Genomic DNA, 14,694 nt, shown 5'->3' on the forward strand with positions numbered 1-14,694 from the left:
AATATTCAAGATCGTCCCGAATACGTGAGGTGGAAGGGAAAGTGGACTCTCATTCTCACGTCGACGGCACAGCAAAGGCTCACGCACACGCTAGAAAACCCAAGCGCCTCCACAGGCACGGATGTTTATGTACTCTGCTACCGCTTCCCTCCTAGGGCCCCGTCAGCTCAGACCATCGTCAATATCCAAGACGACGGAGCCTTCGAATAACCCTTCTTCAAAGTGCTCAATTTCCTCGGCCCTATATATATATATAAAGGGACACACAAAACTCAACCCCCCCCTTCCCAACCAATCTATATCAGAGTGTTGTAGGCCCCACTTGCCCCCCACAGGGCCATCCTTCCCATTGCAAAAACCCTCTACCCTGGCCCAAAACAGCTCCTTCCTCGACCGGATCCCTTATCTTTCTCTATCCCTTCGAAAAGACCTATTGCTACAAACATCCTCTCTCCCTGTACTGCCCCCTGAACACAAAACCTTTTTTAACACACTGCGTCAGGAAGAGAGTGGTGTGGATGTCTTCTGAAAAAGCTCTACCGTTGCCTGACAGGCTCTACGCGCCAGAGCTGATTTTGCGTTCAAGGCGGGTCAATGGTGTCCAGCCAATCACAGCATAAAAAATTATTCCATTCGTTGCCGGTTTTTCAATGAAATTTTACAAAATTCAAGGTTAATCTCACGTGATTACTGCGATCAATAAGAATTTCAAAGCACCCAAAATTACTTCAACACTTTCAAATAATATTATATTTGTGTATTATTTTACGCTCCTAATGCATACACTTTATTCATATTTATTCAATACGAGCCAAGAAGCCGCTTCGAACTCGAATGAGTAGATGTTGGCGTCACCTGGCACTCTGCTGGTCGTGGTTTTCAATCTTACTTGAGTCAAGAGTGCTAGAAATGCTTTCTTGACTGACATTCTACGCTTCGATGCGGCTCTAAAAAATTCTAGTAAGATATCGCACTTTAAATTAAGACAAACACACTTTGGGCCAAAAAATGGGCGTTGAAATGGCAAAATTTTATGTTAAATTAGTTTTAAATAAAAAGTTTTGAAATTTCAGATTGAAACAAAATTTAATGAATAACTCTAGGGACTAAAACTTCACGCGTAATTGCCCCATGGCATTGTTTTCTCAGCCGCTGGACACCCTAGTGTCAAATGACTAGTGTCCGCTGGACACCCTAGTGTCATGACAACGTATCGGCATAAAAAATTTCTCGTGTTGAAGAATTAACTTGCGGCAGAGATGATAGCAGTAAGATGGGGTACAAAGCAGAGCGAATGAAGCTTTTCTTGCTGATGACCGATTATTTTAATGTCCAACTCGCTGAAGATGCCTTTGAACACCTAAAAGGGAAAACGTAATTCAGAATGGTGGAATATGGCCCAAGTGAAGGAATTAACGCATTTTCTGACCCTGTAAAATGAAACATCCGTGCGTCTAGTTCTGGGGTGAAACCTATTCTCCCTCATTCAAACCATTCGCCAAGATACATACTTTTGCTCAAGACTCTCGTCATCCTACGTGATATCAGTCTGACTTTAAAATTCTATTGTCGGATCTAAAAACGCTCATCCTTGGAGGAAGGAGCGCGGACTAGAACTCAATCTGAGCAAATGCGCTGCAGCGCCGCTTTTGCGAACTATCCTCATCAACGTGATGTGGATGATGTTAACATATAGGCAACAGATGAAGTCAAATATCTGGGAGTTGAGATAGCTGTCATAGATATAGAAATAAGACTCCCGTGACCTACAGTGCGACGTGTTTACTGAGATCCATGAGACAGACTGACCAAGATACATCACCACAACCTGTACCTAAGCTTAAGCCCACTTTCCTCAATCCTTTTCCTCTCGACGTTGGAGCGTGCGAAGCGGCGATTCAAAGCATACGGAGGAGAATCAATTTATAAAATCGCCCATCAATCACTCTGCTTATGGCATTGGCGCGTATCTCACAGCCATCAAACACTATTCCATACCAGCCTGGTTTACATGAAGACTACGGCTGTCTCGAGTCACTTTAGTCCCTACCCCCCTCCCTCCTTCTCACGAGAGGAAGTTCCCCCCCACCACCAGGAGTACCTTTAAATCCCCTTCCAGGAATTCCAGCTACGACCTCATCAAGACCTCTAAATGACATCATTTGCCCCGAATACGGCTGAATAAACGAAATGGACCAGCTAAGATGCGATCTCTCTCACCAGAGGCGCTGACTGCGTTCGGAAGTGTGAAATATTGTCACCTGCTCAGAGCGGAGCCAATGGAGGGAGACCATCCAATCACGAGGGACCTCGAAGATCGACGGGAAGTGACTGGAAATCACTAAGACACTTTTCCTCACAAAAAGTACAATTGATCGTTCACTAGTTTAGAATAAATCACTTACCAACTGTTGTTTCACTAAAGCATATTTTCGGGAATTAAATTAAAATATAAAAAAGGAAATTAGTCATTAGCAAATAAAAATACAAACAACGAAATTGCTTGTTGATACTTCGCAACAACCTATAATACAGTCCAGATTTCCGAGTATATTCTAACTATTTCTAATCACCGAAGAGGAAAGTTACCACGTCGAATTTTGACACCTATTTAAATCGTGTTCAAAAGAGCAAATATTCAACATTTGAACTGAATGCATTTCAAGAAATAAAACAGCAAATGTTACGGGATTGAATAGATGAATTTGAAGGTCAAATAACCATCCAACACAGAGGAGATTTTGTGACTAAAAAGCAATAACTTTGTAATATTATTCTACATTGAAATACTTTAACGACCCAAGCCTGAACGTGGCATAGGATCATCAGATACAAATATTCCGATAACAAACAGGTACATAATCAAATTGTAATATAGATTCTGCGCATTCTAGCCATCGGTTGAAAAAATGAGTTTTGAGCGGTATCTCACGAAAAAGGAGATAGCGTTTTTGAGGGGGTAGGCATGCTAAAGTCACGGAATCACAATTGTTAAAAAAAAAAGGACCTTAGGCCTCTAGCAAGTTTCTGAGAAATGCACAGCAAAAGTTGATTTCCAGCAGGTAGCACAAAAAATAAATTGATAATGCCGTAATACTGGGAGAGATAAAAGTAGGTACTCATGAATTTATTCGCTTTAAAAGCGGAGTCATTTATAAAGAAATTCCCTACTGTTCGTAGGATTATTTTCAACTTAGAGAGAAGAAAATAAGAAAAAAAATATTAGACAAATATGGCGCAAACCCTAAAACCTATAATTTGTAAAAAGGCTTTATTTGGCATCCTATAATATAAAAAATAATTGACTTGAACTTTTACTACATTACTCAAAGGAAATCTATGGCATATTTGACATTCATTACAGTCCCTTAGGGGAAAAGTGAATCCTCCACTTTCCAACTCACGGAGCAACGCGTTGCAACGGCTCTTGCGTCGCTTTTTCCGCGCCTCTTCGTCCGAGATCTTCGAGACATAACTATTTCTTGAGAAAAATTATATCCTGATAAAACTTACCTTGTTTTAAGAAATAAATGTTACTCAGGCTACTTGATATTATTTTTTTTGCTAAATGTTACTTGAAATGTAACTATCATATAGCCAACACTGTTCTCCCCAGCAGCTGCAGCCAGTGCTACAATTTTCAAGATATTCTCCCTTGTTCCTTTAACGAGAGAGATTTATACGTTAAATTTTCAGGGCATTCAAGCATCTTCGCTGCTCTAAGAAATAAATTTTCGAAGGGGAACTCATGAATATAACATTTGCAATTTTGAACTCTCAGACGTCAACGCATCAGAAAATCGTCAAATTTGGAAGATATGCTATTTATGAGACGTCCAATTTGCTTCATATCGGCGTCAACTTTGCCCTCCAATCCCTAGCCCATTCCTCCGCCCGTCAAATCAACCTTTCTCTCCCCTTCTCCTCGCCCTCGCTACCACCCCGCCCACCCCCTGCCCTCCGTTTCACTTTCACTCGACACTTCCACCCTCCAACATCATTCTCCCTTCGCATCTCGCTCGAACTCATCCTCACGCTCTCCTGTCGACGCAACTGTCCACCAACATCGCTGAACGCCACTTTCCTCTGAGCTAATTTCATTCCTACATTCGAGTGCCGCACATCATTCTTTGATCAACACTCGAAAGTTGTTTCAGCTATACGGAAATTACAGATTGCATTCAATTAGATCTTGTTCAAATTGCTCAAAATCATCCTACCAATTATGAACGAAACAAAATATTGTTGGGTGAGCTTAATCACTCAACACATAGTATAAACTGAAGAAAATCACGGCGATAATAGAAATGATTCTCGGTTTCAGCACCGTATTTCGGACTTTTTGCTAAAAACCTCGTTTTCTGTGACCATTTCTTAATTAGCCCTAACTAGGCTATAGCCCAACCTGCAACGCTCCTAGTCTCCAACCCGAAATTTTACACAGGAAAGTCGCTTCAACTTCATTGAACAGTTCGGTTTGGATATCAAACCTTAACTCAGCAGCTACAGTAGCCCCTCAAAAGTACATACTAGACAAAATTAGGCATTATCCGATGTCAGATGGTAACACCTGAAGAGAACAAGGAATAAGGACACTAATTCAACATTCAACTCACAGTGAAGGCAACAATGGAATGGCTTCAAGATTCAGGCATGTCTAAAGCCTAAATCACACGATCATTTTTTTTCGTCGCGAAAGTAATCACTATCGAGATCACTTTTCCCGTCGCGAAAAGCAATCGCTCTGGTGATCATTTTTCTGAATCACACGGTCACTCCCGCCGTCGCTTTTCGCATCATTTCCAATATCACAGCTCGTTGTCATAGGGCCCTCATCACGAAATTATATAGCGTGTTTGTTTATTTATGCCGTTCCAACATTTGTCAAACGTGGCGCTGCAATCACACCATACGGTCATGCGTTCCGATTGGCTGATATGGGGTTTTAGTGACGGTTTTAGCGACGGAAAAAGCGACCGGACGAGTGATGAAAAATAGCGATGGGAATCCACATCGCGATCGCGATCGCGAAAAACAATTGCCGCCGACGATCATTTTGCGCAGAGCTCGCGATAGTGATCACTTTCGCGACGAAAAAAAATGATCGTGTGATTCAGGCTTAAGACAAAGAGGATGAGGATAATACCGCTGGCTTTTGCCATCCCGGGGGTCGGAGGACAACTTAAGACAACGGGCATGAGATCCCATTTGCTACCGGTAGCTCACGAGATTCCAACAGCAACAAGAATACAATGGAAACTGAACGCGGAGTTGAGGAGAATCTCTCGAGCGTAAATCCTCCTAAAACCGACCCGAGGATTACGCAGCAGCTACGGAAGATTAAACTTAAAAAAAAAAACACGTCAAACCAAGTAAGACAGGATTATGGGAAGATCGTATTCAAGCAACGAGTAGTTTGGAAACTTAGCACCACATTGGGCATTTAAATAATTGAGCACCAAACAAGAAAATATGGCGACAGAAATAAAAAATTCTCTAACTTTCCGCCACATCGACAGACCCGCAATTTTTAGATTTGATTCAGCTAATAACATGCGAGATAAAGGCTCAACTACACCAAAAACAATATTTAAAAGTGCACCTTCCAAATCCATGCGTATGATTATTGTTAAATTAAGCATTTCCCGCAACTAACAGCAATCACCACTGTATTAATGTCTTTCAGTATATTTAATACAAAATACAATGCAAAAACTTCGGTCTTATTGGTTTGTTAATACGATTGACGGGTTCATGGGCAACCCTCAAGGTCACACTTTAAACTGTTCTAAAATAAGAGCTAAGTCAGAGACAGTTATTAATCATACCGACGGTAACGTCAGATATGTCACAACGCATGTTATATTTCGATTATTCCTAGCCCATAGATATTTATAAGAGTAAACACCCTCAAATAGCAAGATGGGAGACAAGTTGAATATAATGTTAGAAATATACAAATGGGAAATTGACTTTCAATTGGCATGGCGACTGAACAAAATAAACTTTCCTAAAAAACGGCCATCAGTCCACCGCCCTTAGCAATAAGCACAAGAAAGAACCTCAACTGTTTCAAAGAAAAAATGACATTCTTTAAGAACTCAGACAACCGCAAATTCCTTAGAATTTACTTCAGCGCATCACTGCATTACGGATAAATTTCTTAAAATGAGATCTGAAAATTTCACCTCAAAAGCAGTCTTCCTCTTCCAAGCATGCAGTGACTAGTAACATTAAAATACATAATTCCTACAGTAAACACGCTCTTATCCTAAATTCCTGAGTCAGTGCATCCAGAGCCAAGGGTTTCTTACTGATCAGCTCCGGCTGCATGATTCATGCATGCAGACAGTTGAGTCACCCCGTCCAGGGTCAGCGGAGGGCAAGACACCATGAACATTACATACCTATACATCTCCTTAGCAGTAATATCCTGAAAGAGGCCCATTTACTGTTTAAACTAGTTGATATTCTCTTTCTGATAATAAATGAGCGGATTCATTGCTATTTCTATGTTTCTGTGGGCTCTAAGTGCAACTCCACTGGAACTAATCTTTCTTCTTTTCCTTATGTTTTACAATAAAATGACATTTCAGTATTTCTTATCTCACTATCTCTCATTAGACTATTAACAGCTTTAAAAATATCCTCAGGAGTAGAATATCCTAGGAACAACACGAGCTACCCATCCTTACGTGTCATCAAGTATTCACTCATTCCATACCTCTCCTACTCGCAGATGCTGCTTCTGTTACATGATGTTCCGAATAAAAGGTTCGGCCCCATTTCTTCATTCTTCTTCATTCCCTCGACCACTCCTTCATGTTAATCCTACTAAGGGGGGGGGAGGAAGGGATTTAAGGGGGGCGGCAGGGGATTGATCCTCTTTTAAAGGGGGAAAAGTAGCCTGGATATGTCGCGTTTCTCTCGCGCTCTTAGATATTCTAAAGGTGCCATCTCGCCTTGATAAAAACACACCCTGCACTACTATTTACTTCCTATGCGAAAGATCCGCTTCTCATTCCTGGCGTCGAATGCACGAGGACGCTGCTTAAAGTAGAGTAAAGATTCGGACAAGTGCCAATACACACCCGCCCAATATCTAAGAAGAAATATCATAAAATATAAGAAGAATTACATTTTTATTTATAAAATATACAATTATATATTATCTTTACGGAGCTAAAAAAAGGATGCATTTATTGTGCTTTCGCATTGAGATAGCAGAGAAGCAGTCAGAAATTCTGACCATTGTATTAGAGGGAATTTAAAAATGAAGCATTTTATTTAATTATGAGATTAGAAACGCCCAAACGCGAATTTCAAGTACTATCGAGTACGACGACGCGCTTTTAACTATAGCTCACATTTTCAGTTAATCCCTTAACGACAATTGATTGCATATTTAGGAGACAAAACAATGAAGAGGTTCCCGAGTTCCTGACCTGCGATAATAACAGTGGTCCCTCATGGTTGATATTTCATACTATCGATTCTGACTCATGTATTAAGCATATTTTTTCTGATGTTATATTATCTCGTCCAGATATGACCTCCTCACCCGATATTTGGGTGGAAACTAAACTTTAATCGGATGATTAAAGCGAATGTAGCGGCCGATAGTCAGAAATTCCACTCATTGTTAGTGGAGTTCCACTATCACCTGAAAATTAATGAAATTAGAATTAGATTCCTCTGAACAGAGCACTGAGATATGATTTCATGCAGCCTCTGGGGGCAAAATACAATTTTCAATGCTTTCCTCAGATCTAAGAGCTTCAATTCGTAAATTATTTCAAGTGCAGCAGCAGTTTCTTCAGCCTAACCAACCACGCATACAAGTGGTGTAATAATAGATTTTTAGTGCCCCCCCCCAAGTAATCATAGAAATCTAATTTTATACACCTAATCACTTCCATTTCGATTAATTTTCTGAATATCATGCTCCTATTCTCTACTTATTTTTTCAGTGGTTCTCTTGTAAGTGATCGGTAATGAAATGATATTTTGTAATCAGCGTAGAACTGAAATAAAATGTGATTATTAAACACGGAGAACACAGCTATCGCTACTAGAATAAAATAAATTTAATCCTTCCAATGAATCATGTTTCATGAAATATGAGTTATTCATGTATACTATGAACGTTTTAATATTGTTAAGCTTTTAAAATAATTATACTGTTCCTCTAAATAGTGCTAAAAGTATGAAAATCCGATGACGAGATACACTCGTCATTGAGCGGTTTGGCGTCGAAAGTTTATGACGTGATAGACTCCTCGTTACAGCGCACTGGGTTAATGTTCCTTTAAGATGATATGAGACTATATTTCTCACCTGACCAGAAATACAAATATATTTACTCAACCATTTCCTTTCCTTACACCATTTCAAATCGTTTTACATTTCTATCAATTCAATTAATACGGCGGGTTATTTTCATTAATATTTGCTAAGGCAGATTAAAAATCAGTGGCATCAGTAATTCAGAATATTTGAGTGCAATTACTATTTCCAAATTAAATGCATAATTTAATAACGTTCAATTACCACAAATGTCACCACCAAAAGAGCCTCAAAAATTTCTCACCATTTTGTATAGCTAAAAACTAGCTTCATAAAATTCAATTGGTATTGTACTGGCAAAATTAATTACATTAAGCTCAATTTCAAATTTTCCAGGGCAGACACTTCAAATTTGATCTGTAATAATGAATGGTCCAATTTACTTCTATTCATGAAATTACTTCACTCTTTAACATCATCAAATATTCTGAATAATAATTCGTATTTAATAGAGGTTGCACACGATAGGCCTTGAATTAAATATATAATTTGCGGACATTCCGGTCAAAATACATAAAGCTTATTTATTGTATAAAAATAAACTTCCAGAACCGCCCAAATTGAAATCCATACAGTTAGATACGAATAAATCGATCAAAGCCAGACCTGGCAATGGGAAATTAAAAAAAAACATTATTTGCCCAAGATTGAAGTGCACGTCAAATCACAAAGCGTATCAACATATAGACTCTTGCTTTTATTTCCAAATGCATTTTCGTCCAAAAAGGATCAGTCAGCAACAAATTATTAAATTAAAAAATTATGATAATGACCGGTTGTTTACCACAAATGTAACGGAATTATAAAACTATTTTTGCGGAAAATTGTGATTCTATTTCATAAAAATAAATGATGCCTACACTAAGTGGATCCAATGGGGAAGATGCACGAAATTTGTTCATAATGCTAGCAAGTCTCATTGAATACACAATTTTCTCACGAGTCCAAATACATATATAAGCCAAAACTCTCCTAGTATTCCACAAACGCCAATAAATGCTAATTAAAAGTGCTCGAATATCGCTTGACGTCACGTGACCTGAAACGCCTTCAGACGTCATCGCACGGCACACCATTAACTTTCCTAACAGAGTGGAGTAGAGTAGAGAGTAGAGCGGTAGAGCCTTGATTGCAAGATATCGAAGTAAAAATCATCAACGAGCTTTGTGGTACACACTTCCTCAAGGACGAATAAACTCAAGAGGGATTTAAGAAGGCACAATACGACGGTTTGCCTGAGGTCGACTCCCTCATGGCGGCTGGTTTTCTGAATGAACTATGATTGCTTCGTCTACTTACTTTCATTTAATCTTTCCAAATCTCCCCAAATAATCCTATTTATTTGTTTCAACAACGGCTTGGCAACTCATCATATTCACAATCTGCAGTTTGACGTAAAAACAGCGATTATTTTCGCCAAATTTGCGTTTGAGCTACTGCATATATCATTTTCTATCCACTTCCTCAGTCTGTCATCAGTGGATACCGTTCCGTTACGTCACGCTCCGATGACGTCGTGTTTTCAAGCAGCCGATGAAGATTAATTTTTAAAGACTCATAACTCAGCTAAAAACACTATTCATTCGCTAAATTGTCCGAAATATTAAAATTGAAATTATTATTATTGAAATATTTGAGTTAAGGTCCTTCTTATTCTAGTACTTTAAAAAAATTGGGCATGTTCCCCATTTTAGTTGAATATATAATTGCAGCATAATGTCCATCACTATTTTATAGTATGCATGTGGGTATTAATACATCCTTACTCGTCGTTTTTACCAGCATTAAAATATTCTGGAAACTATTAGCCTATTCTTCAATTGTGGAGTCCCACATGTCCCACCAAATTTTCTTCACTTAGTGCTCTACCGGCCTTGTTGAAAGAAACGTCGAGAAAACATACACAATGAGACTCCTGAGAAAAAAGAAAACATGGATCACCTAATTGACTGAATCTGAAGTTGAACCGGGAAAGAGATATTGTTACAACAGCTCCCATAATTTAAGGCTAAAAAGAATAAAAGAGTTTTATGGTCTCACGGCCACTTCGAACGGTTTAATGATAAAAAGTGAGAAGCACTCCTGGATCGTGATCCTTAGCTTTCAACTTTGTTAAGCGCGGCCAATTGTATGAGTTGTGATCCCAACTAACGCCGATTAACTGCCATGGTGACACACACAAAAAAAAAGCATTTAACTTTTAAGGAGGCAACACGTTATCTTCTCGCCTCCACCGGCCATTTATAGCACTTTCCTTAACTGCTTATTTGAATTCCAGAGGGAGCGACTTCATTCAGCCACCTCTCCGAGCCATTCTACTCTGAATCTCTCCCTCCCATCGCTCTTCATTCAATTAGCATTCCGCGCGAGAACGAAAAAGCGAAAAGAGAAAGAGATGGACGGAGAAAAGGGTGCAGGCGGTGTTTCTCAACAGCGCAGGATAGACGGCGTAACCGGGGCGGACCCAGTTCAATGATAACACATACCACGAATGGAGTACAATTATTGTTTACAACGAAAGACGTTTGCTTAAAATTAAACTGAATATCTCTTAAAGTTTTCTGGCTGAGTGAAAGAAAATGTAAAATAAATAAATTGATTTTTATCTTTACTGTTACTTTTCTGCTCCAGCTGGTGAGGGTATAAAGAGAAGAGAAGAAAATGACCAGTAGCACTCTAATATTTTCTTCAATTTAAATGCTTGATCAAATTATATTCCATTGTTTTTTTTTAGGTTTGAGTTTTATTACCTGTATTTTGTTATAATCCATAGGAAAATACCCCACCAATACCAAAAAAAGTGTATTTCTCAGAGAAAAACTAAAGGTAAAGGAAAACTAAAAGAATTATCGACCACGTTGCTTTTTCCGTGAAATTATAAATATTTTAAATCCCAATCTCTAGTAAAAGAAACTTATCAGAGGAAGGAAAAACGGAAAATTTTAATTCTTCAGGAGATCAAAATTAAAGCCATTTATTATAAAGCGGAAATGACATCACTTATTATTCGTGTTATTTTTCCTAAACATCACCGGTGCATTCTCCTTCACATTCTCTTCACAAAAGTTTTAAATCTAATTTCTTAGCAATATTTCATAGTGCTGAAAACGTCATAGCTAATCGATATCTTCATTACTTCTTATTTTTCAGCAAATGGCTTATAACCTGGAGAAGAAAAACAGAGACTCGGAGAAATTAAGATCATAATAAGCTATGAGCAACGAAGACGAGGATAGGTGATCATGAATGTGTTGGGGATAACAAATAGGGACTTCGCGAAGCACATAAAGACTTGCAAAGAGAGACATTTGAAACTGGTAAAGCTAATTCTTGAAGCAGTATTAAGTTGCGAGGGCTACACCATAGCCATGCCACTGGAAAGATGGTGGCAAGGTGAGATGTATCAGGAAGTGATGAGGATACATGAGTAAAAGAGGAGAAAGAGACAGGAGCTTTTCTAGAAAAATAACACGTCTAAGATCATTCCGCAGGATTGTAATATATTTTAGTTTTGTCATACGTAAAGCGATAATCGTACTTTAACCAAGGCATTCTGAACACAGAAGCCCAATGCTGAGAGAATTGTAAAGCCATAATTTAGCCTTCACTGCCCGTAGAATTTCACTGGCTATGCTTAGCTCATATGCTGTGGACACACTATAAATACAGAAATCAATGATTAATCACACGAAAATGTTTGCTGAACGATCTTTTATTATTTCTGCATAAGCCGCATTATTCAATATATCATATTTATATTCGAATGAAAGATCTTCGTTCTTGGATAATAGGATATTTTAGATGATAACCACGAATTTTTACCCTTAGTCAAGAATTAGTCAGATGGTCACTTAAAAAATCAATTATAGTTCAAGACATAAGACTCACGAAAGGTCAAACTTCATTCCTGCATATTATTTCCAATCCATTATATCCGTTGCGGCAATCACAGCGATTGATGATTTTGAGAAATTAGCTGACCCATATGGATCTCTAGTACAAGATTTTCTCTATCATCCAAATGTTAGCGTCGAAGACATTTCCCGGAAAGCTAATTTATCATACTTAATTTGTCCCATTTGTGAATTTCCGTGATTTCACAGGAGCGTATCTTCAACGAATTGAGCGATTTCAGCAAATTTACACTTCCTCTCAGTTATTTTGTCCCAAATAAGTTTACCCAGATTTGATGATCGCAACTTAGTACAATAATTAGTTTTTTGAAGGTACGCTATGTAGGTGATAAGTTACTAGGTTCGGTCGGTTGACTTAAAAGATACAAAATTTAAAAAAAACACGTAAATTCAAGTTTGATTCAGCGTTTATTGACCGTCTACGAATTTATCACACATTCAATTGTACCATTGGGTGATATTCGCACAACAATGTTAGTACTATGGTCTGCACGTTCGTTTACGCAATGGATCACAGCTTCTCGAACCCCCCTAGGTGCTTCGCAGCAGACATCTTGTTCACCGCTTCTAGTTATCTCCCAGTTTGAAGTTGAAAATTCCCTCCCACAATTGCACCATACCCCCGTACAGATACTTTCACATTCTTCATCCTCATCGGAAGCCCTATTATTTCTACTTTTCCAATACCAAAGGGCTCCAATTGCACCCGCAGTTATTAATAGCGCCCCTGTCGCCAGGGCTATTTTCCTGTTTGATAGCAACAGCCACTTCCATTCAGTTTTGGGCAACAAAGTTTTTTTGCACGCCATAATTTCTCTCCTCCGACCTTTGTGGTAGATGGATTACAATCGTTGTTGACTCTGCAATGAAAATAACCTTAAACAATAAGCAAAAACTTCAATTCTGGTAATTATTAACTCGAAAGTGAATAGAATTCGAATGTTGCTTACCATGTCAGAATTTTTTCCTCAAATTTATTACTTCCGGAATTGATCGGCATAATTCGGTGAACGGAATAAACTATTTCTTCCACCGAGAATCGTAGGAATAGTTTATTTCGGAAAAAATCCTCATTTTTACCTCTCTGGAAACTGCATTTGGCTACAGTCTCTTTCTTTAGTGCCGGGAACAAGATTCAATAGGGTATCTTAGTAACTGGATGCGGCCATTGTTGGAGACCTAGCAATGCCTTTTAAACGTACTCCATTGTCCCATACGACATTCTGGGTGGCTATACATGCATGATCTAAAATAAATAGGTTATTTCTGCGTTTAAATGCATTACCTTCAAAACCTTTATATTGTTTTTGTTCGTTGTGTGTAACAATGATTTCATTCACCCCCGACAATGTTCGATTTCTTGTGTCGCTACGATTATGCGTTTTTGCGTTTATAATTGCTCATTGCATGTAATTCTCCTCTGGTACGTCAGTCTACATAGGTTTGCCCGAAACAAGGGCAGACCTATATTTCCCGCTATATTTCTGTGAGAACATAAGTAACCACCTTTTTGTGCTTACTATACTTCCTCATTTAACTATCATTTACCGTTAATGAGAAAATCGAAGTTTATGACCCTAATGACTGGCATAATCTTGGTTCACTATTAATTGATTATACTACATGCTTGCCGGCCGGGTGATATAGCCAAGTTGTGATTTCAATTCCCAAACGGGGTTTTATTAGTGGCATATCCATGCGAAAACTGTGCGAAGAGTATGGACAAAAAAGGAAATTGTTCGTCTTTTCCATAGCAGTTTTTCATGACTACGGCAAATAGAGGCCTAATGCATAATGTACCCCTATAAACTTGTTAGTAGCCGTAGAAAACAACTTACTGCTGTTTTTTTCATTAAGTTAAAAACATTCCGTTCTCGGTAAAACATTAGAAGATCGTAATCGAGGTAAAGTTCGCTTCAAGTAGCAACTAGTCGAGCTGACTCTTCCAGTACTGAATTCATATCATAATCATAAACGCATTTACATCTTTACTATATGTTTTCGCGCTGAATGATAACTTGGTAAACCTCTTACCTCTAGTAACAGAAGCAGGCTGGAATTAATATGTCCTTGGTATGACAAAAATACCAGAACGCACAGATTAAGAATTCTCTCCCTCAAATTATTCCGGAGGAGTGTGGATGCCGTCCATCTTTATCACATATTGTTAAACGTTTAATATTTCTCTTTATTTTTATCATTAACTGTGTCAGTTATCATATCTATTATTTTTAATTGACTATCGGCCTTTTCCAGCGATGGAATGCAGCAGTCAAATATCAAATTAACCTGAAATTTAAATTATTTTCCTCAATCTATTAGATTCAACCAAACTTAGGGTGAAGTATACTTTCTCAAACAAAAACGGTACGCTATAAATATAAATATAAGACAATAATGTATAATAATGTAATACTAATACAATAAACAGTAG

At 38.4% G+C, this 14,694-nt stretch overlaps 1 long non-coding RNA gene across 1 annotated transcript; it reads right to left on the bottom strand.

Annotated features, from left to right (window-relative positions):
- Nucleotides 1–12,659: 12,659 nt before the first annotated feature.
- LOC124156942 lies at nt 12,660–13,394 on the bottom strand. The gene is made up of 2 exons (XR_006864453.1): nt 13,211–13,394; nt 12,660–13,120 (listed from the first exon to the last, which is right to left on the bottom strand). It is a non-coding gene; the product is annotated as an uncharacterized LOC124156942 (long non-coding RNA).
- Nucleotides 13,395–14,694: the final 1,300 nt, after the last annotated feature.

The sequence above is a fragment of the Ischnura elegans genome, chromosome 4 (genome assembly GCF_921293095.1).
Source record: "Ischnura elegans chromosome 4, ioIscEleg1.1, whole genome shotgun sequence".
NCBI classification, from domain to species: Eukaryota; Metazoa; Arthropoda; class Insecta; order Odonata; family Coenagrionidae; genus Ischnura; species Ischnura elegans.